The sequence below is a fragment of the Astyanax mexicanus genome, chromosome 18 (genome assembly GCF_023375975.1).
Source record: "Astyanax mexicanus isolate ESR-SI-001 chromosome 18, AstMex3_surface, whole genome shotgun sequence".
Classification (NCBI taxonomy): domain Eukaryota; kingdom Metazoa; phylum Chordata; class Actinopteri; order Characiformes; family Acestrorhamphidae; genus Astyanax; species Astyanax mexicanus.
The window spans coordinates 37873417-37895845 of NC_064425.1; the positions used below are offsets into that span (position 1 = coordinate 37873417).

Consider the following 22429-nt stretch of genomic DNA (forward strand, 5'->3'; position numbering starts at 1 on the left):
TTCTGTTGCATCATCCATCCTCTGTTGAGCTTCAGTTGGCGAACAGATGGTCTTAAGTTTTACTGCAAAATGTCTTGGTTAACTTGGTAAATGGAATTTAGCCAGTACTGCTGTGGAACAGCAGGGAGAGTAGCAGCAACAGTGCTGAACTTTTTTTCATTTGTAGAGCGTCTGTCTTACTGTCGACGTCAACATCAAGGCTTTTAGAGATACTTTTGTAACCATTTCCACCTTCATGCAATCTATCTGACGAGACGGCATCGCTTTTACCACCTTTAGTGGTAAAAAAAATTAAGTGTAAAAATGAAATAATGGCTGTGGATGTTTTTATGTACGGTTCTCGGTCTCCTCCTAACTGGGTTCTTCCTTTCCTTTAAGAAGAGAGGGATGAGGCTGTGGGTGTGGGTGAGGGTGCAGGGGGGTGGTGGGGGGCTGGTGGCTGTCAGGTGCAGAGGGGAAATCTATTGCTCATTAATGGGGGGGCTTTGTGCTGTCAGGCCCCGTGGAGCCGGCTGTGTTGGGACCTGCCAGACCGCGATCACACGGCCGGGGTGAGGAGAAGCAGACTGTCACTAAAGCACTGAGGAGCTTCTTATTGATCTACCTCACCTCACATTCCCCACACCATCACCAGAGAGAGAGAGAGAGAGAGCATAGAGAGAGAGAGAGAGAGAGAGAGAAGGGGGCAGGGCAAGGATAGAGTGTGAGCATGAGAAAGAGAAAGAAGACAACAGGGAGAGGGAGCGGAAAAAAGAGCAAAATAATGGAAAGAGAGAGAGAGAGAGAGAGAGAGAGAGAGAGAGAAAGGAAGAGAGACAGGGTTAACGAGAGAGTAATATAGGGAGACAGAGAGAAGGGGAGAGAGGGAGAAACATAGAGATGGCGAGATGAGAGAGATATGGTGAGAAAGGGAAAGGAAGAGTGAATTTATAATTAAATATAGCTTTGCTGAGTTATACTTATGATTTGAATATTACTACCAGTGTTGGGCACGTTACTTTGAAAAAGTAATTAGTTATAGTTACTCGTTACTTCTCCAAAAAAGTAACTGAGTTACTAACGGAGTTACTCCACTATAAAAGTAATTAGTTACCAGTAAAAGTAACTATCGCGTTACTTTTTATTATTCGCCCGTCAAAAAAATAAATTATGCATTTACTATTATTATTAGAAAAATAACAAACGAAAATAAACCCAAATTGTTAACAAAAATATAATCTAACGAATTAAAAAAAAAAAAAAACGAAATTCTCCACAGAACCAAAGAAAATTACTAAAACTTGTAATACTGAAAAAAAACGGAAAAAAATGAAAAACGCGTCTGGGGATGAAATTAAACAAACCAAGCCACACTCAAAGGAAATATGTATATATAAACAAAACTAAATAATGGACAAAAACAACAATTTAATGACCGTTAAAATGGTATTAATATAATATGGAGTCAAAAAAGGGTCATAAAGATTTTGAGTTTGTAAAACAGAAGTCACAAATGTACTGAAACTTGTAACTGCGTTTAAACAACTGCATGCACGAAAATCCAAATCCACAAATTAACTGGAATGTGCAAACTTGAAACAGAAAGTAATATTAATAATAATTCAAATGTACAAATGTGAAAAAATATTTTAATTATATATAAATATATATTTTTTAATTTGTAAATCCAATCTCTTGAATGTGTGAATCAGTACTGCTCAAATGGCTAGAGCTGGGTCAGACCAAAAATCACATTGAATTTGTGAGGTTGTAAATGTGACAGTGGGTGTTTTTCACTGTGGAGCTAAAAATCCTCTCATTCATCTCCTCTGCTGCGTGTGCGAAGCTCTAGCTGCAGTTGCAAATTTTGACCCTGTTTTGACGCCTGATTGATGAACCAATAGGAAAGCTTTATCTGGACCAATCAGATTACGGGGTTTGTTTAACCAATCAGAACAATGGGTGGGTCTCTGCAGCTCAGAGTACTGGGCATGTCAAAAGGTGGTCCTCTATTGGTCTATTGGAGCTGACGTTCCACGTGGCCGCATTTGGAGTCGGCCACCATGCGCCCCCCAGTGGATCAATTTACACTGAGGAAGGAGTTTAATAAACCGATAATATTCACAACTCTACCAATTTACACACGGTTTGGTTTGTTACAAACAGCAGAGATGTAGTAATGATACAGGACGCTGTCACACATTACAAATATGTGCTTTCATGCTGAAATACTTTACATTATGCTCTTTATCAAAGACAGACATATGGTATAGCATATTAATTAGTACATAAATTAATTAATTTATTAATATATATATATATATATATATATATATGTGTGTATGTGTGTGTGTGTGTGTGTGTGTGTGTGTGTGTGTGTGTGTGTGTGCATCTATGTACATAAATATAAAATTAATTCATATAATTAGAACATAATATAAAGTATTTCAGCATGAAAGCACGTATTTGTAATGTGTAAATCGGGTAAAAATTGGTAGAGTTATGAATATTATTGTTTTATTAAACTCCTTCCTCTGTGTAAATTAATCCACCGGGGGCGCATGGTGGCTGACTCCAAAATGGCGGCCACACTTTCGACACGCCCACACCTTTCGACACGCCCAGTACTCTGAGCTGCAGAGACCCACCCATTGTTCTGATTGGTTAAACAAACCCCGTAATCTGATTGGTCCGGATAAAGCTTTCCTATTGGTCCATCAATCAGGCGTCAAAACAGGGTCAAAATTCGCAACTGCAGCTAGAGCTTCGCACACGCAGCAGAGAAGATGAATGAGAGGATTTTTAGCTCCACAGTGAAAAACACCCACTGTCACATTTACAACCTCACAAATTCAATGTGATTTTTGGTCTGACCCAGCTTAAGCCATTTGAGCAGTACTGATTCACACATTCAAGAGATTGGATTTACAAATTAAAAAATATATATTTATATATATTTAAAATATTTTTTCACATTTGTACATTTGAATTATTATTAATATTACTTTCTGTTTCAAGTTTGCACATTCCAGTTAATTTGTGGATTTGGATTTTTGTGCATGTAGTTGTTTAAACGCAGTTACAAGTTTCAGTACATTTGTGACTTCTGTTTTACAAACTCAAAATCTTTATGACCCTTTTTTGACTCCATAATATAACAGCTTCACCAAAAGAGAATAGAGCTTAGATCGGGCGCAAAAAATCCGACCCGACCCAGCCGGAGACCGTGCACGTTCTGCCCAAGCCTGAACCATGAACTGTCATTATGAGCCCGACCCGATCCGCCCCATAAACTGTCTGTTTTCGGGCTGATTGAATGAGCGAAATATAATCAGAATTATGTTAATTAACACTGTAACATAGAACTATTATTTAATTTAAATGTTTTTTAAGAACAGCTACACACAATGCTGCAAGTCAAACGCGGAGGCGTTCACGTGCGCCCAGAGCTACGTGATTACATTTTTCATTATTATTATAGTTTAATTTTATTTTGTTTTTATTTTTTCTGTTCAGTAAGTTTTTAGGGTGGGCTTGCTAGCGCGAACGCTTTACACAAGAACTAAAGGGCCACAAGGTGCCGCGCGCTCGGCACAACACCGCCCGCTGTACAACTCCGCTGTACAACTGCGCTTATAAATAAAATAAACACAAAAATGAGGGTATTCTATCAGTAATTTCAGTTTGTTTTAGTTAGTTTTATAAACACAAAATACAGTTTGAGATAGTTATGTTTTTTCCTTTTAATTACCTTTTTTATTAGATTCAGTTAACACAAATGTTTTTTTCACTTTCAGTTTTCGCTATTTCGTTTGCTTTAGTGAACAATAATAATTGGTTACTTAGCAACATTGTGATTATCACATCAGAGCTTTATATAAAATAAAAAATAGGAGCTAATAGGAGCTTTCTCTAAAAGAGAAAGCAGCAGCACCACAAAAACCGGAGCAGCTAAAAAGAGTTTAACGTCCTTTTAATCGGAACTTGGGCTGTCCACGGCAATCACTGAATTGATTAGAGCACGCAAATCGTCACAATTGTGCCTCACTTCACCACGCCAAACCACAGGCACAGCGGCCAGAAGCTCAAGTTCACCGGACAGAGGAGGGGTTAACCAGGGCAAAGCAAATAAAAAAAAGTGCGGCTAAAGTAATGTGCAGTAACGGGGTGTCGGAAATGGTAACGGCGTTATAGTTACAGTCAGAGTAATTAGTTAGATTATTCGTTACTGAAAAAAGTAACGCCGTTAGTAACGCCGTTAGTTTTAACGCTGTTACTCCCAACACTGATTACTACTAAGGTAAATGTTTGGCTAAAATTGCACTGCTTAGGACTACTGAGGTAAATGTATTCTTACATTAGGACTACTGAGGTAAATGTGTATGCTTACATTAGGACTGCTGAGGTAAATATATGCTTAAATTAGGACTACTGAGGTAAATGTGTATGCTTACATTAGGACTGCTGAGGTAAATGTATGCTTACATTAGGACTGCTGAGGTAAATGCATGCTTATATTAGGACTTGTGAGGTAAATGTATACTTCTATTAGGACTACTGAGGTAAATGTATACTTCTATTATGAATACTGAGGTATAAATGTATGCTTACATTAGGAATACTGAGGGAAATGTGTGCTTAAAGTAGGACTACTAAGGTAAATATATGCTTCTATCAAGAATACTGAGGTATAAATGAATAATGTATTGCAAGACATGGCACTCAATCACTTTTCCCCACAAGAAGGGTAGCTGGCAGTACTTTTCTCTTTTTTGTCGCTCTAAAGGGCACTTTAGGGCATAGAGGCACTAGAGCAAGGGCGGTTGTCTCCTCTGCCCTTCCTTGAGTCTGCAAGTGCATGCAACTTGAGTAGCACTGCTGAGGTAGTGTCATGATAAGAATAGCATTAATGAGGTAAATTTATAATTGAATAGCATGGCTGGGTTATACTTATGATTTAAATATTTCTACTAAGGTAAATGTTGGCCTGAAGTTGCACTGCTGAGGTAAGTGTATGCTTAAATTAGGACAACTGAGGGAAATGTATGCTTTTATTTGGACTACTGAGGTATATATATGCTTACTTTAGGACTACTGAGGTAAATGTATGTGTATAATTGCACTGTTGAGGTAGAAATTGTGATTTGTTGGTTTGTCTACTGGGTTATTAAAAAGATCAATCGCTCAATAAATATGTATAAATTGTACTTTTTTAATGGCTTTTTATCTGCAAGAAAAAGTAAGACAGGGATACCTTTAGGCTATTTTATTTGTTTAGTGTTAAAAACAGTGTAAAGATAAAAGAAAGCCTGTGGAAAAAAACATGCATAATGTTGTTTATTTGGCCTTCGACCAAAGTTTTTGTATTTTTATTCCTACAAGAAGTTAGGGAAGGAATAGAGAGAGCATAAGAAAGAGAATGTAGGCGAGAATGAGAGGGAAAAAAGAGAAAGCCAGATAGAGATGGTGAAAGAAAGAGGGGGTAGAGAAAGACTTAAGAGAGAGAAAAGGGGAGGAAGAGACAGACAGATAGAGAGAGAAAGGGAAAGAGACAGGATTAAAGAGAGTAATAAAGAGAGACAGAAAAAGAAAGAAGGTATAAGAAAGGTAGAGAGAGCATGCGAGAGATAAAGAGAGAGAGAGAGAGAGAGGGAGAGAGAGAGGGAATGAAAAAAATGTCAGTATGAGCACAGTGAGAGATGAATGGAGTCAGAGGGGGATAATGGAGACGGAGCGACAATAAGAAAATAAAATGAAAGTAAACAAACAATCTTTACTTACTGTTAGAATTGGCTGTAGATTTATTAGTTGGTGTTGTGGGAACACAGTGTTTACTCTGAGCTCAGCCTCCTGCAGACGTGAACAGTGTGAACAGTGTTTCAGTATATTGGCTCAGTGAAATATGGAATGGTAAATATTGGAAAAGAGAAAAGAGCATGAGGAGTAAAAACAGAGGCAGGCAGGAATTTGCAGGGATGTGTCTGAATTTTATTCGCTATAAAAGCATATTGATATGAAACCCTGGAGACATGAATGAGTAAACCGAAGACTCCCACGGAGCACACACTGTTAAAATAAATAGGTTTTTGTTTTCTTTCTACACATCTGACAGTAGAGCATCTTCAGGCAGTATACAAAAATCTAACTTTTGCCTATACCTTAACTTTCATATAAACCTACTGTTATATATAATCTACTTTCCAAGTTATGGCCAAGTTTCATTTCAATAGTGTTGTCCCATGGAAAGATATCATTGGTTGGTCTGGCGCAGTGGATAACACCACCCTCTGCCAGTGAGCTACATTATGTGAAAGACTGGGGTTCAAATATATGATCATTTATGTCTTCATTGAGAACAACCAAGAAATGTTTATAGTGCTAGTGGAAAATTAAGCGAACCATTAAGTTAATGATGTCAGTCAAAAAAGCTCATTCAAGTCAAGTGTTAGCATACCCGGAGTCGTGCTACTGGGAAAGTGTATAAGTGTATATAAGAGATATATTATATACAGGGGTTGGACAGTGAAACTGAAACACCTGGTTTTAGAGCACAATAATTTATTGTGGTGACGGACAGTTCTGGTGGAAACAGGAGAGTTGAGGTGCACATTGAATTCTGCTGTGATTTGATCAGCCGTGGTTTTATGTTTTTTAGATACAATCCGGGTTAACACCCGAACATCCCTTTCAGACAGCTTCCTCTTACATCCACAGTTAATCCTGTTGGATGTGGTTGGTCCTTCTTGGTGGTATGCTGACATTACCCTGGATACCGTGGCTCTTGATACATCACAAAGACTTGCTGTCTTGGTCACAGATGCTTTATTAAGACGTGCACCAACAATTTGTCCTGTTTTGAACTGTATGTCACCCATAATGATGTGTGCATTGCAATATTTTGAGCAGAACTGTTCTCTTACTTTGCTAATTGAACCTTCCCACTCTGCTCTTACTGGTGCTTAATGTGCAATTAATGAAGATTGAACACCAGGCTGCTCCAATTTAGCCATGAATCCTCCCACATTAAAATGACAGGGGTTTCAGTTTCATTGTCCAACCCATGTATATAGTATATTCCAAAGGCTACACACACTTTATCTTGACATTGTATGTAGCACATTCTAAGGGTTTTACCAGCTTTCAAGAACCATTGTTTATACACAGGAGAACATGTGTGATTGATCAGTACTCAGGTGATCATGAGCGGGAAAGCAAATTGTGTTTGGATGTTGGAAGAACGTATTCAGTGGGTGCATAATGGGATAATAATAATAATAATAATTATAATACAGATAGAGCTTCTAAACCTTTATCAGCAGAGAGAAATTAGCTCTGTATTGGGTTTAAGAGTTCACACATCAACCATAGGGGAATATCTTTTCTTCAGCAGAGCTTCAAATACACCAACTCAGTACTCTTCTTCTTCAATCACAGTGTTAACCTGCTGTTCAGAGTTCAGTCTACCACCACACAGCTGCTCATCTTCATTGTCTTCTCTGAGTCTGCTGTAGTTCTCTCTGTTTCCCTGCTCTTCTCTCCTGAAGATTTCACTTAACCACACATAAGACATTACAAAAACCTCCTCAGATCAGCAGTTCAGATGTTCTTCATTAATTATCTCATGCTGTATGAACCAGAACCCTTTATGTAATGGTTCCCTGCTTTAAAGAGTCGGGCTTCTTTTAAAATCACCCCAGAGATATGATCTGAATACTAAATGAATTCTCACAGCTTCCCCCTTTCTGCTGGGCCTACAGCTCGGCGTGTTGAGGAGTATTGCCTCACAAAAATGATGGAGTGATACAGCGATACAGCGAAGAAATGATATAATAATATCTGAGAAACATATTCAGAATACCATGCCTTGAAAATGTAATCCTACATCTTAAACTTTTTCACATTTATACCTGTAATAATGATGCATAGTTTTTTTTTTTTTATTTGTTATAAATATAAATCTGAAAAGTGTGGTGTGCATTTGTATTCATGCCTTGTGTTCCTCCATGAAATTGTGTAACCAATTGCCTTCACAAGTCACTTAAATAGTAAATAGAGTCCAGCTGTGTGTAATTTACTCTCGGTATGACTACGGCTGTTCTGGGAAAGCCTCAGAGGTTTGATAGAGGACATTTGTGATCAAACAGCATCACAATAAAAAAATAATACAAAAAAAAGACCAGAGCAGACAGGTCAGAGATAAAGTCGTGGAGAAGTGTGAAGCTAGTTTTGCATATAAAAACATATTCCAAGCTTCGACTGTGCAATCCATCCAACTGCAAACCTACCAACACATGACGGTCCACTTAAACTTAAACAGCCCAGGCAAGGAAAGCACTAACAGGTCCATGGTCACTCTAGAGCAGGGGTGTCCAAACTATGGCACTGCGGCCCGTTTCCTTTTTTGGAGTGGCCCGCGAGGTATTTTGGAAATAGAATGAAAGTTGGCCAGCTGTTAAGCAGGTTTTATAATATGAGATTCAAAGTTTGAACGCTAGGTGTCAGAAACGAGCCAAAGAGTCTAAAAGCGGAGAGAGTGCGCATTTCTAGCGCAGAAAAACGGGCAAAAGAGTCTAAAAGCGAAGAGAAAGAGCACATTTCTAGCCCAGAAAAACGGGCCAAAGAGTCTAAAAGCGGAGAGAGTGTGCATTTCTAGCCCAGAAAAACGGGCCAAAGAGTCTAAAAGCGGAGAGAGTGCGCATTTCTAGCTCAGAAAAACGGGCCAAAGAGTCTAAAAGCGGAGAGAGTGTGCATTTCTAGCGCAGAAAAACGGGGCAAAGAGTCTAAAAGCGAAGAGAGTGCGCATTTCTAGCGCAGAAAAACGGGGCAAAGAGTCTAAAAGTTGCCGTAATTAAGGAGTTTAATATTAAGAGACATCATGAAATAAAACATCAATTTGAAAAATCTTAGTTTACACAACACTGTCAAAGATAAAGATAGTAAGTCATTTAAAATGGTGTGTAAATAAAATAATCAGGAAAAAAGTATTATTTAAAGTGGTATACTTCGTTATGTGTTTTATTACAGAGTCTGTGGCCCGTGACTTCAAATATATTTCTCATTCTGGCCCCCAACAAAAAAATTTGAACACCCCTGCCCTAGAGGAACTGCAGAGATCCACAGCTCAGGTTGGCCTTAATGGATAATAAATAAATAGAAACCGACCCATGATTAACTGTCTGATTCAAGCAACATTTGCTACACACTGCAGCTTGGAAAGTTATCTAATTGGAAATGTTATTATTATTATTTGTTTTTATAAGCCTCTTTATATTTATTTTATTTGTATTGCTGTCTGACTCTGTGTGAATGTCAGTGATGTTATATCCAGTGCTGTTTTCTCCCAGGCTGCAGACAGATCAATGCAGACCTCTTTGGATCAGGGCTTATAGGTCAACACCCTCTTCACCACACAGGTCCAGGTCATACATCACTTCCTCCAGAGCAGAGGCAGATGCATCGATTATTTATTATTAAAGAAGCAGAGAGAGAAGAGAGGAATCCTCTGTCTCTGTTTATTTTTCTTCACAGCATCATTAACCTCTAAATCTACTGCTGACTTATAAAACTGCCTTCAGTGTATTATTAGCTAGACTGACTTTATTTTTACATAAACCACTACACCATCTCGCAAGTTATGGGGTATTATGTGGGAGATTTGAACACTCATACATAAGTGGGTGCAGGTGAATTATGGGAGTTGGACTGAGGTCTGATAGTGGGTGCAGGTGAATTATGGGAGTTGGAGTGAGGTCTGATAGTGGGTGCAGGTGAATTATGGGAGTTGTAGTGAGGTCTGATAGTGGGTGCAGGTGTATTATGGGAGTTGTAGTGAGGTCTGCTAGTGGGTGCAGGTAAATTATGGGAGTTGTAGTGACGAGGTCCGATAGTGGGTGCAGGTGAATTATGGGAGTTGTAGTGATGAGGTCAGATAGTGGGTACAGGTGAATTATGGGAGTTGTAGTGAGGTCTGATAGTGGGTGCAGGTGTATTATGGGAGTTGTAGTGAGGTCTGATAGTGGGTGCAGGTGAATTATGGGAGTTGTAGTAAGGTCTGATAGTGGGTGCAGGTGAATTATGGGAGTTGTAGTGACGAGGTCAGATAGTGGGTGCAGGTGTATTATAGGAGTTGTAGTGAGGTCAGATAGTGGGTGCAGGTGTATTATAGGAGTTGTAGTGAGGTCTGATAGTGGGTGCAGGTGAATTATGGGAGTTGGAGTGAGGTCTGATGAATTAATTCTAAAACACAGAGTGTATATACAGTGTGTCTAGCAATAGCTTATTTATATAAAAGTGACAGAGCTATATTTAACAGCTAATGAAAGAGACTGAAACTTGCAGAAAGAACTCTGATTGACCTCACCTTGCAGTTTGTGATTAAAAAGAGGTCTATTCATATTAATTTTAGTCCTCTGGAACACGTATTGAGATACAGGTGGATCCTAATATTTTAGAATATCATTGAGAAGTTAATTTATTTTAGTAATTCAATTGAAAAAGTGAAACTTATATGTTCAATAGGTTCATTACACACAGAGTGATCTCATTCAAACTTAATTTATTTTTTATTTGATCATTACCCAAAATCAGTCTGTCAGAAAATTTGAGTATTATATATAAATATATCATTAAAAAGTGTGTTTTAATATAGAAATGTAGTCAGGTCTCTGTTTTTGCTTGAATTACTGCACCAGTGTGGTGTGTCGTGGAAGCAATTGGACTCCAGCACTGCTTAGATGCTGACCAATCAAGCGCAAACCAGGTATTGGTACTTTTGGCAGTGTGGGCAGTGTGCCAAGTTCTGCTAGAGAATCCACATCTCCATTAAGCATGTATCCCATGTTCTGGATGGATCTGTGTGTGTGTGGTGGCTCCTAAAGCACTGACTCCAGCAGCAGTCCACTGCTGGTGAATCTGGCCCAAGTTTCTGAAAAGAATTTAGCTGACTATTCCTTCAAGGCTGCAGTTATCTCCATTGCTTGTGTACCTTTTTTTTACCACACTTTTTCCTCCCTCTCAAACCTCCATTTGTGAAATTTGTGGCTATTGTATTATGAGTGTCATGATTTTGATATTTCATCGAAATCAATCGAAATTATGTCATAGTCTCGAGCATCGAAGTCAATAAGTGGATTGATGATCACTCCCGCAAATGGTGCCTTTCTCCAGAGAATGTGGACATTCTCTTCTTCCTAAAGAAAAACTTGAAAATATAAAAATAACAGTTGTTTTGTCTAGCCTCAAATATGTTAATAGTTTTGGTTCCTTAAGGAGCATCTTTCTCTCAGATAAAGTTAATAATATATCTTTATTAAAGAAAAAAACTTGTCATTATTTTTCATGTTTAGCTGTTATAGTAGGATAGAGTTCAGTTTGTTAAGGCTCTAATTCTATTATTTTGTACATGACTGTTCCTATATATTTTTTTATTATTTATTTTGTTATGTTGCACATTGCTGTTTTAATAGTGCACACTGCTGCTACCAAAAAACCCACTAGATGGCATTACATATATATCTTGATTAAATTAGTTAAATTTGACCATTAGTGCCTAATGTGGTGTATTACAGATCACTTGTATCACTTTGCATCACTTATATCAAGCCCACCTTTTGAAATAAGATATTGTACATTTGATGAATCAAACCAATGACTGACCATAGACTAATCTAAAACTGGCATAGGCGTTTCTGCTGTAAAAAAAGAAAAAAGAAAATCGAGAATTGAACCGAATCGTGATCCTAAAATCGGAAATCAAATCAAATCAAGGATTTAAGGAATTGTGACACCCCTATTTTTCATTCTTTATATCGATATCACAATTATATTATATTAACCAAAATTGAGAAATACATTGATATATATTTTGGCCATGTTAATCCAACACTATGCCAATGATATGTTCTTTTTATAGCATATTGATGCAATTCCATATGTTAAAATAGTATTATTTAGACATTGGTTTAAAAAAAACACTAAAAAATGATGAGTTTCCTTGATTTTATCAAATTGAAAACCTCTGGAATATAATCAAGATGAAGATGGATGATCACAAGCCGTCAAACCACCAAACTGAACTGCTTGAATTTTTGCACCAGGAGTAAACATATAAAGTTAACCAAAAGCAGTGTGTAAGACTGGTGGAGGAGAACATGATGCCAAGATTCATGAAAACTGCGATTAAAACCAGGGTTATTGCACCAAATATTAATTTCTGAACTCTTAAAACTTTATGAATATGAACTTGTTTTCTTTGCATTATTTGAGGTCTGAAAGCTCTGCATCTTTTTGGTATTTCAGACATGTCTCATTTTCTGCAAATAAATGCTCTAAATGATGATATTTTTATTTGGAATTTGGGAGAAATGTTGTCTGTTGTTTATAGAATAAAACAACAATATTAATTTTACTCAAACATAAAGCTATAAAGAGCAAAATCAGAGAAACTGATACAGAAACTGAAGTGGTCTCTTTATTTTTTACAGAGCTGTATATATTCATATATACCAATAATATCCATCAATAATGAAATATTTTCAAACATACATTTACACATTCATTCATTTAGAATTTTAATCAATCTACCAGTTCATTCACATTGATGGACTCAACTCACTAAGTAAACAAAAACAATGATATGTAGGTCAGTTAAAATGATTAATTAGGGTTATGTCTATATTTTGCACAATAACTTTAATTAATAATAGTGACACGTCTTAAGCTCAGATTCATTAGTCTTGGAATGTATTTTTGTGGTACCTTCATCAATCATCTTCATTATTGATGTAGCATCACAGAGCACTACTATCCCCTTATCTCTCTCCTTATCCCCCTCCATCTTTCCACATCCAGATACAGAGTCAGTATTGGTGTATCTGCAGCTGCTGTGGTCTCAGATGAATCACTGCCTCTCTCTCTCTCTCTCTCTATATATATATATATATATATGTATATTAATCATGAGGGAATCATCGCTGTGTTTAGAGGACAGAGTGTCTGACCGCAGTCGTGTGCTCTCCGGCTCCTCGGCTGCTGAGGAGGAGCTGCTGTGGGTCAGTGGTTTTGTGGTATCTGTGGAAAAGGTTAAAGAGAGTCATTATTATTACTGCACTCGCTCAGGCCTGATATGAGTTCTGACAGAGCGAGAGAAAAAGCAGAATGAAAATCAGCAGCACAGGAAGGTGGGGGTGAGGGGAGGGCAGTCTGCAGTGAAACACACCCATTTATACTCTCTTCATTCAGATGCTTTCACATAAAACACTCCACTTAGGTTAATACCACTGTAATACTAATACAGTGCCTTGCAAAAGTATTCGGCCTGCTTGAACTTTTCAAACTTTTGCCACATTTCAGGCTTCAACATGAAGATATAAAATTGTACTTTGTTTTGTGAAGGATCAACAACAAGTGGGAAACAATCGTTAAAGTGGAATGAAATTTATTGGATTTATTGAGATGTTTAAAGCTTGGAAAATCTTTTTCTATCCAAATGCAGCTTTAAACTTCTCCACAACAGTATCTCGGACCTGCCTGGTGTGTTCCTTGGTCTTCATGATGCTCTCTGTGCTTTAAACAGAACTCTGAGACTCTGATCACAGAGCAGGTGCGTTTATACAGAGACTTGATCACACACAGGTGGATTCTATTTATCATCATCAGTCATTTAGGTCAACGTTGGATCATTCAGAGATCCTCACTGAACTTCTAGAGTGAGTTTTGCTGCATTGAAAGTAAAGGGGCTGAATAATATTGCACGCCTCAATTTTCAGTTTTTCATTTCGAAAAGAAGTTTAAAATATCCAATAAATTTTGTTCCACTTCACAAAAAATTACAATTTCACATCTTTATGTTTGAAGCCTGAAATGTGGCAAAAGGTTGAAAAGTTTAAGGGGGCCGAATACTTTTGCAAGACACTGTATAACATGTCTTCTGTATGAAACATAGTTGTTTATAAATCAGAATTAAAAAAGCAAAAAGCGCATTATTTGAAAGTTCTTAAGTCTCCCTCAAATGCTGACTTGACACGAACTGGAGCTACAGATCCCTCCCTCAGACGAAGTCTGCTGGCTAATCCTGCTGTGTACTGTAAGGTTCTCAACAAGCAGAGTGACAAAAAGGAGTATGATCAACTAATCTAGCGGGGGGCTTGGGGTTGATGGTGGCTCTATGGGGAGCCAGGGTGGTTCTATGCAGGTTTCCTTATTATGACATTAGAATAAGGGCATTTCCAAACAGCTCATAGAAGCATATGATTCCTCACAGTTAGTTTTGCATAATATGTTAACTTTAATTAAAAATTGTACTCATTCTTGTGCTCCCTATCTCCTTATAAGGGCATTTTTTCAAGGGTATGTGTAAGTGTATTGGACTCAAGTTCGATCCTACATGAGGGGCAGTGTGTTTATTTATTTCATTTATTTTTTCCTTTATTCTTGGGTTTACCTGCTCTGAGATCAACTGTTCTGCAATTGGGTTCAACAACCCTCTGGGCTGGAGAGCTACTAGTCTGTAGCACTACATTCCATTACACTTTATTTTCCAAAATAGACTTTTTTTTTGTGGCTTGGAAAATATCTGTCCCACGGTCAAACTTAATTGCCAACCACTGATCTAGGCTGTCCGTCAGACAGACACCATCGTCTTCATTTACTTTCAGTGTTGTCAGGAAAAAGAGAACTTTCACTGCTATAGTCTAAAACTATGTAGTTTTAAAAACTTATTCTACAGGGGTTGGACAATGAACTGAAACACCTGGTTTTAGAGCACAATAATTTATTGTGGTGACGGACAGTTCTGGTGGAAACAGGAGAGTTGAGGTGCACATTGAATTCTGCCGTGATTTGATCAGCTGTGGTTTTATGTTTTTTGGATACAATCCGGGTTAGCACCCGAACATCCCTTTCAGACAACTTCCTCTTACAGCGTCCACAGTTAATCCTGTTGGATGTGGTTGGTCCTTCTTGGTGGTATGCTGACATTACCCTGGATACTGTTGCTCCAGATGCATCACAAAGACTTGCTGTCTTGGTCACAGATACGCCAGCAAGACGTGCACCAACAATTTGTCCTCTTTTGAACTCTGGTATGTCACCCGTAATGTTGTGTGCATTGCAATATTTAGAGCAGAACTGTGCTCTTACCCTGCTAATTGAACCTTCACACTCTGCTTTTACTGGTGCAATGTGCAATTAATGAAGATTGAACACCAGGCTGCTCCAATTTAGCCATGAAACCTCCCACACTAAAATGACAGGTGTTTCAGTTCCATTGTCCAACTCCTGTAGATTCTGGATATCAGGACCCAACAACATCACACAGCCCTGATTGCAGATGTGATAATCTGGAGAGCATCGCTTTCGGCAGTCAGTCAGTCACGCCTAGTAGTGATTTAGCAGCAACATATATTGCTGCCCACTGGCAAGGGTGCACTTATTTGACCTGCCTAATTGCTAGTTTTACAGCCAATTAATCATTTCTGGAAGCATCTGGAATGGCAGCTTCAGCAACCTACGAGTGTAGAACAGGATCTACAGACCCAACTGCAACATCACTGTACAGTCTTCCCCAATAAACCTATTCTTTCACTCTAATATTGTAAGCGATTCGTTCCATTCCATCCATCAACTTCTTGGTCTATATGCACTTAAAATGTGTCGGGTGAGCGTGCATATGATTCACTCCTGCATACAATTCACACAGGAGTTGAAGTGAAGTGAGTGTGAGGCTGAAGTTAAGCACAATGTCAGGTTTAATTGGATGCTTATCTGTTTTGGGGGAATCCTCTAGGAATGCAATTTTTTTTACACATATATTATGTCTCTGAAATATCTTGAAAAAATGTGCATAATCATAATTAAAATTCAAGGTGTCAGTCTGTGTGTGTGAGTGTGTGTGTGCGTGTTTGTGTGTGTGTGTGTGTGTGTGTGTGTGTGTGTGAGTGTGTGTGTGTGTGTGTGTGAGTGTGCGTGTATGTCATTGCATCAGTTCATGCTCAAGCAATTGATTTTGGTTTTGAAATTTGCATCTTGCTATTCTACTGCTGCTGCAGTCTCCTAAATGCAATGTAAAGTAAGCCTGAGCAATATGACAATATTTTATTGTATCGTATTATTGTGATACTCAGTATTCTTTTTTTGAGCATTTTGTGGATATTGTTGGTTTAGCGGGCAGCGATCTCTCACCATGAGGTTCGCTGCCTCGTCTTTTGTGGGGAGAAAAGAGAAAAGAAAATCCATCAGTTACCTTAGATAGGCTAAGATGAGATAATGCTAAACTAAATCAAGCTACGCTAACCTAACCACAGTCCTGCAGCTAGCTAACCAACACCACCCAGCAAAACATGCAAAAACGCTCACAAACGCACAGCTTTCACATGAAGATGATTCCATGGAGCATAAGAGAAGATTTTCTGCGCTATTTCATGGTCCTAACATTTACTAACCCCTTTAACCGCCATTTTTTTTTTATTTCAATTCACCGTATGAACTAGGACTGGGCGATACGGATAAAAAAATATATCTCAATATTTTTTTCTGAATTGCGATACACAATATATATCTCAATATTTTTTTCATCCCATAAGGTTATATCAAAAAGATACTTTTGAGAAAAAGCTTCATGTTCCAAATTTTATATTGATACTTTTATAATTCAGTGCCGTATCCTGTATATTAGAGTATCCTCAACAGCTGAAAGTTATTTCAAATTATACTAATTTATATATATATATATATATATATATATTTTTTTTTTTTAAACAATTCCTCAAATTGTATATTTTTTGAGAGTGAAATCTATTCTCATACCCATGTGAAGGAGCTGATTGGTCAAGAGTGAGTGTGTCTGCTCTAAAGATCAGTGTTTAGTGGTGATGCTTCAGAACATGAGACGTGCTGCTGTTTCGCTGAAAAGTCGGGCTCTGCCGCCGTTTTTATAGAGAACAGCGTCTGAATGAGCTTCATATCTCTCCTCTGAACGCGCCACACTTTATTTAGAATGCAGGCGATTGGTCTTTGAGTTTCCTGCGCTAAAAAAAACTCCGTCAACGGCTAGTAAAGTTCAAAATAAACCCTGTCAAAATTAACTAGTTCTCAGTAGTGGACCAGGTCCGCCTATTACTGACCCCCGCTCTACAAAATACCTTAAGTTTTTCTTTTAAATCTCGATGTATAGCCAAGCCCTAGTATAAACCATACACTGTTTTGTAGCTACAGTTTTAAAGCATTAAAGCATATTCATTATCCATTTCTTTATGCTGTTTTATTTTCTTTATTCATTTTGTAAAAAAAGAACCTGTTGTATAAAAGCAGTAGAACACTCGAGATCGTGTGTTATCACAAATAACAAAATCACAGTCGTGATGTTATTCGCGATAACACACCCCCTATCGTGTTCTATTGCTTAAATATGGCACACCTCTAATTATTGATGTGCCACATCAAGGGGTCAGCGATCTCTCACTGTGTCAAATCAGTGCCAGTGTCTAATCAAACAAGACATATCTGCATGAAAAGAAAAAGTAAAAAAAATATTTGCCTAAATATGTTCCGTTTTCCACTTTTTCTGCTCTGTATCTGCAGGATGAAGTCATAGAGGCATGACCAGCAGTCTGTGATCTCTCACCAAGAGGAACACTACGCAGAAGCAGTCTCTGAAGGTAGGGCGATATGAGAATAACTTTTATTTTAATATTTATTTCTGTGTTCTATTACAGCATGCATAACATCATTATTGGTGGTCATGTTAGTTAATGCAGTTTAAGGGTTTCCTTCAGTTTTTTTTTTCTTGTACATCTAATGTATACCATAAAGCTGCATAAAATAGACACTGTGTATACAATAATGATAACATGATGAAATACTGTATGAGCTGCATCTGAATAAAAGCACGCCTGCTCTGTGCTGCTGCTGCTGCTCTACTTTAATTTGTAGTCATAGTTTGATTTCAGGTCTAATTTGTTCTCAGAGTACAGAGGCTCTTCATCACTGATGAAGTCCGTGTCCGTACTGATTAAACCGTATGTGTGTGTGTGTGTGTGTGTGTGTGTGTGTGTATGCATGGATTACATGGCGAGTGAGGGATGGTGTTTAGGCTACATGGCAGAATCATGTTTATTTCATGTAGTTTAATGATTTAGCTGATTTGCATTAGCATGCAGTGCGTTGTGATGTGTTTTGTGACACAGTGGGGAACAGGGTAATGTGACCTACATGACCAGAGGCCCCTCATTAACAGCTCGCTGTGGCCATGTGTCCGAGAGGTGATGAATGGAAGCAATTTGGCAAATCATTAGTGAGTTTGTTCATGGATAGATTATTTTCAAAATTAAGATGCCAAAAAAGGAATTCAAGAAGGCTGAGATGCTTTGTTTTTTAAAGATTGTTAACTGTAATTTTTAGCTAATGGAGTTAATAGGATAATGGAATATACATTTTTGGATTTACCATATTTTTGCACTATAAGGCGCACTAAAAATCCACCAACCAGTGGTGAGACCGGCTGAATTAGAAGGAAAACATGGTGACACCCCTGTCCCTTACTAGTGTCGGTGCACCTTATATATGAAAATAGACCAAAAAATAGGCTACGCCTATTGTGTCTGTCTGATATAATTACTGTGTAATTATATAAAAACTGAAAAAAGAGGAACTGACAAAAACAGCCAGAGTTCTAAGGGTTAATAGACGACTCTTAATTGATTCATTAATAAAATATGAATTGTTAGGTGCTGGCTTATGAAGATCTATGCATATTTCTGTCTTTAACTTTCTGCTTAATCTCATCCTCTCAACTTTTTCTCAACCTTAAACATAAAGAAAAGTACCAAGAAAAGTTATTGTCATAAAACAAAGGAGGAATTCAACAGAACAGTTGCTCTTCACAAAAGAACGGATGATTTTAAAGTTCTAGACTAATATAAGAAATTGTTTCTCAAGTAACGTTTTAAGTAAAGAAAACAATGAGTGTTCTTTCTTTTGGAAAAAAACAAAAAACACAATAGAAACCAAAATAAAAAACTGGTGAAGATGAGAAAATAGTGGAACATAGTGTTACAAAGACAGGAAGGTGAGACAGATAGAAAAAGGAAGTCTCTCTGTGAGGATAATGATGAAAAAGAAAAGAATAAGAGGTAGAGAACAGAGCAGACCCAGGTGACTCTGCTCCAACAAAAGGAAAGATGGCTTAAGGGAGAATTAAAAAAAAGAGAGGAATGTTATCTGAGCCAGATGCACCTGTCCTCCCCCATTACGCCCAGTAGCATACTGGCCGTGCCGGCAGATTGTAGCACTGCAGAGAGGAAGCATATGGCAGATGAAAGAGTGCACCCCTGCACCGAGCTCGTCATCAGCGCTCTCTCTCTTTATAAACACTCGTCCTCAGCGAGCCGGGATGACCTCACGTACCAGCGTAGTTAGAGTAGACCTTTTATATAGCCCAGCGAAGAAACAAACGCTACGCTCATAGAGCACGTAAAAGTGGCCCAGATCTTCCGATTTTCGGACCAAATCTGATATTTATTTTTTTAAACGATATCTGACACTTGTCTGAATGGTTTGCACTTTGAACTGCACAAGTGATACACATGCAGTTTACAGCAGTGCTGCACATGAAGTTTCAGTTTCTGTAACAGTCCTGTAATATTATTGTAACAGACACATCACCTCTGTTACCTCATTATCCTGCTACTGAAGCCCACACTCACTGCTGCTGTGCATTTTCCCATGTATTAATTTTTTTCATTAAGTCACGGCCACGTACAAGTCATATAATATCCAATTGGGCCGTTTAGACAGAGTTGCGATTAGGGGCGATATGGCTCTAAAATAATATCACGATATTTCAGGGTATTTTTGCGATAACGATATACTTGGCGATATAGGAAAACAGAAAAATAATTCATTAATTTCAGGAATATAGTATAAGAGTATAACAGAATAATCATAATGTGGCAGAGTAAATAATATTGCATAAAATAATATAATGCAGCAAAAATATTGCAGAATATTTAGTGCATTCATATAAACTACAAACTAAAACAATTATACAATAAATAAACCTAAAGCTTCACAGTAAATAATAGACTACTTTTAAGACAGAACAGCCCTATTATCACGATATGGATTTTTAATATCATGATATTTCTGTGTCACGATATATTGTATACGATATAATATTGCCCACCCCTAGTTGCGATGAGTACCACATATTCAAGTGGCCAAAATCGTAATTGAAAATTCATTTTTCTTTACACTGCCACACAAACAACACATATGTGTCTTAAATTATTACACTTTTTAATTTTGTGTAAAGAACTTCAGGAACAGGTTTTGTCTAGCCCTATTCTAACTAAATAGAGGTATGCCAACTTTAAAAGAACATACATACTTAAACTGATTTGGAATAATTGATCTTTTACTCATAAGACGAATCAATAAATCTTTGGATTCATTGAAAAAATGACAAATACACAAACAACACCTGTGTTGTAACTAAAAAGGTTGTTTAAGATTCAAAGTGTCAAAGTTCACTGTAAACCCAGAAGTTGTTTGAACTCAAACAAATTAAATTTGTTTTACATAAAATTCGATATTTCTAAATAATACTCAACTATTTTGAGTTAGTTGAGGGCACATATACACTTAAACTGAGATCTTTGAGTTGAATCAACTTATAACTGAGTTTAGTCTGTTGCTATGGAAGCCTATTTTCCATTGGCTTCTGTCACAATCTATTTGCATACTGGGTGTGTCCAACAGTTTCTGACTAACCTGGGGCTACCTTAGGTAAACTTGTAGATCACATATTATGATTAAAAACTTGGTCTCTGTGTTGTAGGCTGAGCTGCAGTAACTCTGTGTCCTCACTGTGCTCTCAGTACTTTTCATTTTTTACTGTTTTCTTTCATCTACTTTTCTATGAGTATTTAAACAAATAGTTGAATGAAACCAGAAAAAAGACTAAATACAAGTTCAGGAAAATATTATTTATATATATATATATATATATATATATATATATATATATATATATATATATATATATATATATATATATATATATATGTGTGTATTTGTTAAGTTCATTATACTTAATATTTTTATTACATGAACTTAAAATGTATTAGGTAAGTTTTGAGTTTAGTCACCTTATCAGGTTTTACAGTGTTGAATATACACACTACATAATCAGAAATAGCTATTTTTTTATTGTTGTTACAATGGACACTGTTGTACCAAAATTCATTGATGGAGCTACTGGAACATTATTATAAAATTGGCTGGAAAATGTGCTTGTGATGTTTGTTGGCATAGCAATGCTTCATCTGTTTCATCTAGTACAAAATACCAAAAAAAATTTTTTAATTGAAAGCAGAGTGGAGAGAGTACAAAATAGGATAATAAATAGCATCGATGTTCTCCTGCAATCATTCTGGCAAAGGAATATTTTTATCAAATGTATTAATTCTATAAACAGGGTGTCTGGTAGGTCCTAAGACATTTTTCTGGCTTTAACTGCTTTTGCTGGTTGCTAGAGCAATCTGCTCATTCATACAACATTAAACCAAAGAAAGACAGAATCAGAACTGAAGAGAGCTGTCGAGATAAAAGAGCACAGCAGATGTTTTGCTAAAATCACCAGGATTTATTTATTTTGAAAAGAAACTGCACCACAATATACATTTCAAAAGTACCTTTTGCTGGTGAGACCTGTGGTCTTCCATTTCCTTACTATGTTCCTCACAGTGGAAACTGACAGGTTAAATCTCTGAGACAACTTTTTGTATCCTTTCCCTGAACAACTATGTTGAACAATCTTTGTTTTTAGATCATTTGAGAGTTGTTTTGATGAGCCCATGATGCCACTCTTCAGAGGAGATTCAAATAGGAGAACAAATTGCAACTGGCCACCTTAAATACCTTTTCTCATGATTGGATACACCTGGCTATGAAGTTCAAAGCTCAATGAGGTTACCAAACCGATTTTCAAGGATTCAAGGATTCAAGGAGATTTTATTGTCATTCGCATCACATGTGGTACATGAGGTGGAATGAAATTGTGATCTCACGATCCAGTTTTACACCCAAAGAGCTGTTATTAATAGATATATAGATAAAAAAAGAATACAATAAAAGAAATAGAATATACAAAATAGATAGATAAATATCCCAAGAATAAAAAAAATAAATAGAGAGTAGAAAGGTTCAGCAACATGAAGTCCAGAGTGCAAGTGTGCTATAGCAGCACGATAATGTGAATAAAGTGTGAGATAAAGTGTCTCAGTGCAAGTAAAGTGACCATGTTTGTAAACAGTAAATAGTAAATTGTCCTTGGTGTCAGTGCAGTGTGTTTGTTAAGTGGAGTTTAAGAGTCTTACAGCTTCCGGAATGAAGCTGTTTCTGAGTCTTGTTGTTTTGCACTTGATGCTCCGCAGCCTCCGGCCTGAGGGGAGTG

The 22429-nt window shown here is 37.3% G+C and overlaps 2 protein-coding genes across 5 annotated transcripts in view; one reads left to right on the plus strand and one right to left on the minus strand.

The window, feature by feature from the left end:
* The window catches only part of wdfy1 (WD repeat and FYVE domain containing 1), a 1176431-nt gene that overhangs the window by 699638 nt on the left and 454364 nt on the right, over positions 1 to 22429 (minus strand). The window lies entirely within an intron of this gene.
* The window catches only part of slc8a2b (solute carrier family 8 member 2b), a 295419-nt gene that overhangs the window by 151330 nt on the left and 121660 nt on the right, over positions 1 to 22429 (plus strand). Inside the window, exon 3 of the mRNA XM_049467028.1 lies at positions 17557 to 17633. The gene's annotated coding sequence lies outside the window, so the exon portion shown is untranslated. The remainder of the gene's footprint in view (positions 1 to 17556; positions 17634 to 22429) is intronic.